General features: G+C 43.9%; 1 long non-coding RNA gene across 1 annotated transcript; it reads right to left on the bottom strand.

Annotated features, from left to right (window-relative positions):
- Positions 1–452: 452 nt before the first annotated feature.
- LOC140253215 (uncharacterized) lies at positions 453–4,004 on the bottom strand. The gene is made up of 3 exons (XR_011903796.1): positions 3,919–4,004; positions 3,569–3,622; positions 453–935 (listed from the first exon to the last, which is right to left on the bottom strand). It is a non-coding gene; the product is annotated as an uncharacterized lncRNA (long non-coding RNA).
- Positions 4,005–4,737: the final 733 nt, after the last annotated feature.

Consider the following 4,737-nt stretch of genomic DNA (forward strand, 5'->3'; position numbering starts at 1 on the left):
TCATCTAGTCTACCATGCCACAGAGCACACAGGAGAAAGCATAAGGCTGTTTGGCCAAAGAGAGTAAGTCTGCAGCTGGTCGATCACACAGGGAACAGGGGAACCTGTGAGGACCACCATGGTCTCTGACCTCCCAACAGCTCCCAGACATGCTCGTCCTTGGCTCTTGCACAAGCTTGCGCAGGTTTTGGCTATGTTAAGGTTTTAATATGTCAAGTCAGGAAGGCTGGCTGCTTCTTATCTAATCTGACTTTCAGCACAATGCAGGCTATTTAACCAGTAAATCCATCTCAGATCTTCAATTTAGGTAGGCCAGCACATACCTTACCCTTCACAAGCTTTTGTTCTCAGCTTCTGGGGATGCATTAGCCCTCAGAGAGATGAGTGGCACTGGATGCTTCCAGACAGAACGAAAATCTGAGCAGTGATACTGTCTCCAGCAATCGAGAGGAATGGGTTTCCTTACTTTTTTCTTTTTTTTCTTTTTTCTTTTCTTTTTTTTGTATCTTTTCTCTTTAAGTAGATGTGAGCAGTCATAAAGGGGACATTGCTTACGGCTCTCAGGTGGCTGGCCAGGCTGACTAAGCACGCTTACCAATCCCGCACACTGTTTAGAATCACAATGAGCTGGAAACTGCGTGCCAAGATGTGAGTGGTCCAGGGAGCAGTTACTCATTTTTAAGCCAGCAGTATGAACTATCCCATGAGCAATTGCAGCTCCATTATCAGGTAAAAGAAGCTCTTTTTGGCTCACTGCCCTTTTTGTTAGGCAACATCATGCCCCCTCATTCAGGCTGATTTGTTGTAATATTGTCACCCCATAAAATTTTTCAGCTGTAGCTTGTTGGCCCACTAGTGGTTTCATCCATTTCCAAATCCATATGCCCTTTTCCAGATACCTTCAGCAGAACCATCTCACTTTTATTTCCTAAGAGCTCAGAGAGAACACTCAGAGTCAGAAAACTGTGGATGGAAATGAAACCATTAAGTATTCAGGGACTCAAAGAAAGGAAATGGCAACCTATACCAGAGCATTTCCATGTGTCACTAGCCTGATAAGCAAATAGAAGTCCACTTGGAGCAGTAAACCAAGGGTGCAAGCCACAGGCAATGACAGCAGCCACCAGGTTTTAACACAGGCACATGGACATATCAGCTGGTAGGTTGCACAGAAATCAGACACCATGGGCTAACAGCGTCTACAGAAAAATGCCCATTCCAATAAACAATACAACCAGTAGACAGAACACCATTAACACTTAAAGTGTTAATGATCATTTTGGCACCTAGTTTAGGGGAGACCTGATACAAAAGAGCCTATCCTGAGGAACACATGATGTAAAAGGTCATTATGTGGGAGGGGAAGGGGGAACAAAGATACACCAGGAAAAGTAAGTGGTGATAATAATTTCAGGATGCTAGCTACTTCAAATGTAGATACTGATTGCAGTTCTCAAAAATCTTTGCATAAAATTGGTCCCTGAATCTTATATATGTAAAGATCCTGGGTTTTAAGGGGATGGAGAACCTAAAAAGCAATTCTATTTCCTTCAAGTGTTTAACTACACATATATTTGAGCTCAGATTACCAGCTGAGCACTAAGTTCGCACTGTTAATTTCAATTTTAATCTCAGTATCGTCTTTTGTTGAATGATGTAGTACGAATAACATCAGTGTTTCAAGCAGTGCAGAAGTAGTGAACTTTGGGAAGTATTAAATCACTGAAACCCCTGTATTTATCTCATGTTGCCCTGGCTGATCATTGTGCTGACAAGTAGGCCAGCTGTGAAACAACAGTTATTAAGGAGCAGTTGGGAAAGGCAGTGCCAGAGCAGAGCTGTGCATGGCTTTGCATGCAAGAATAGGAGTTAACTATGACTCAGTAGACAGAGGTGGGTGACAGTGCAAGGATTCAGAGTGGGCTTTCATGGCCTAACAATAAGCAGTGTTAGTTAATGGCAGATTATCAGGAATTAAGTATGCTGTGGGTGCTGCTACCCCCAGGCTTGGTTTTTGTTGGGTTTCTGCACTGGCCTCCTAGTCTCATCCTGCCTCTTTCTCAAGTCAAGGAGCTGCACTTGGAACTGAGTGAGAAGGGGCAAAGGGAAGGTCAAAAAGAGTCCATAAGTTCAGGTTCTATGGAATGCAGCTGTAAAGCATCCCCTTTACTTAATTTTGGCTTACATTAGAGGTACAGCATAATATATTTCCATCATACAGTTGCAGTTGGGTTGGAAGAGACCTTAAAGCTCATCCAGTTCCAGCCCCCCTACCATGAACAGGAATGCCTACACAATAGATCAGTTTGCCCACAGCCAGATCCAACCTGGCCTTGAACATCTCCACATGTTGCTTCTCTGAGCAACACGGTCCAGAGCCTCATTGCCCTTGCAATGAAAAATTCCTTCCTAATATCTAATCTAAATCTATGTACTCATCCTACAACTACACTATTTGATAAAGTCCCTCACCCACCTTCCTGTAGGCACCCTTTACTCCCTGAAGTCCACGACAAGGCCTACCCAGAGCCTTCTCTTCTCCAACTCGAACAAGCCCAGCTCCCTCAGTCTGTCTCCACAGGAGAAGTGCTCCAGCCCTCCAGTCATCTTTGTGTGGCCCTTCTCCAGACCTGCTCCAACTGCTTCACAACCTTCTTATGCTGCAGGCCCCACTGCTGAGCACAATACTCCATGTAAAAAGAAGCCTACAGTGCTACTTTTATTTATAATTGATTTTAATTTCTTCCCCTCAAGCCTTCCAGTTCCTGTGTGACAAGCAAGTTGTGAAATATATCACTCAAAAGTTAGGGAATTCAACAATAAAGCCTGTTTGTTACATTCTTTGATTTAAAATTGATTAATAACAATAAGATGCACCAATGTTATACTTTGCAGATAAAAGACAGATAGTATCAGTACATTCACAAACCTCATTGGCATAGCTCCACTATTGGAATAGTACATGTAAACACAAACTGGGAATGACTGCATAAAGAAACAGTTTCTTTCTGAATTCTGTTAGGCAACTGAGCGGACACACGACATAATTTAGTTAGTTGCTCTTGCAGTGCACTTGGATAAACACAAGTGAATTAGAATGAAAGTCTCAGGTAGTTTCAAAACACCGCGAAGTTCCTGCTTATCTCAGTTGCTGAAAGCATTAATACATTGCTTGCCATTGGCCAAGGAAGAATTGAATGAGAAGCTGCAAGCTCCCTGAAGAAGGTGAAGTGAAATGGGAGCTTGTGTTGTTCCCCTTCATGGGGACATTTTGTGCCCACCCCTTGAGGCAGCTGGAGGACTCACTGCCTGTCTCAAGAGAGTTGCATTGGAATTGGAAAGGCAGCTCCTGGGATATGAGATCATTTGCATAAAAATGCATGTGTTGGGGCTTTTCAGCTTAAAAAAAAATAAGTAAAGCAGAGAGGGAGCATGAAAGACCTGCTAGGTGAGGAACAACATGAGGAAGGGGGTGAGGGAGCAATCAGTCACCACTTTTCATTATGCAAGAAAAAACAGCAATAAGTGATGTGATCAGACAGTGCTTAGAACAAACAAAAAGCAATACCTTCTCACCCAGCTCATAATCACATTTGGAACTCCTTGCTGCATGATGTGGAGCCTGACAGGATAGACGTGCTCAGAAGGTCATGAAACAAACCTGCGGAAGGATGCACTGCCAGACTTTCACCACTGACTGCCAGCAGCCTTCAGGCCCCATTTCATACAGCCCTCCCAAAGCACTTGAGGTGGGACATTATCAGGGAAAGGGTAGGCTACATGAGGCCTTTGGTCTCTTCAGTATTGTTTGTAATAATCCAAAAACACAATGTTCTGGAACAGCAACACAGCAGAGGTAATAACAAAAAGACTAGTGCAAATGGAAAGGTGTTACAAAGAGAAAGGAAAAGCGCTCACCTGTATCTGAACATCTAGGCTCACAGGGAAAACTCGAGGCAGATGGGAAGATGGGGAGGGAAGATGAGGAGGGAGGAGGGGGAAGGATCTCCAACCAGAAATCCCACCCCTGTGACAGTCAGCCCTTAAATGAGGTCTAAGAGAGGCGGAGACAGGTTCCACCCCTTCTGGTTCCACGGCGTAACTGCCTTCACCTGTGCTCCTAGGGCTGACTGGGTCCTTTTCCCCAGCACTCAATCACTGGTTCAGGCCATGACTCAACAGTTACCATAGATTGTCACAGGTACAAGTTCAGGAACAAAAGATGTTAGTTTTTTTGTTTGTTCGTTTGTTTGTTATTTTAAGAGAGGAAATCATTGCAAGAGACCTCTCTCTTCACATGTGCCCATGGTACGCAGACTTGGTGTGCCTTCTGCTCTGTTTCAGTAGAACGAAACTTCTCGTACTGTGGTTTGTTTTGTTTTTATTTCACAAACCTCTGAGAATGAAAATGGTCCTTAAATCGCCACTCGTATTTATTGGAATAGGAAACAATTTATCTTTTAATAAAGAATAGATTGTTTTAACAGGACTTGTGCAAGGGGGCTGCTTGAGGGCCAGGGAGGCAATGTATCACTCCTCCTTACTCACCAAAATAGCATCCTGACGCTCGTCTGCTCAAAGGACCATTTGGGCATTTGCATGGAAAGAACGTGGCAAATTCGTATGAAGTATGAACCAAGGTATTCCTGTTGGTGCACGCAATAGAAAAGGGAGAGCCACTGGGAGCAACAGGGCCTGGTTTAATTCTACCTCAGAGAGACTGAGAAGTCCACCCTC

The sequence above is a fragment of the Excalfactoria chinensis genome, chromosome 5, assembly GCF_039878825.1.
Source record: "Excalfactoria chinensis isolate bCotChi1 chromosome 5, bCotChi1.hap2, whole genome shotgun sequence".
Classification (NCBI taxonomy): domain Eukaryota; kingdom Metazoa; phylum Chordata; class Aves; order Galliformes; family Phasianidae; genus Excalfactoria; species Excalfactoria chinensis.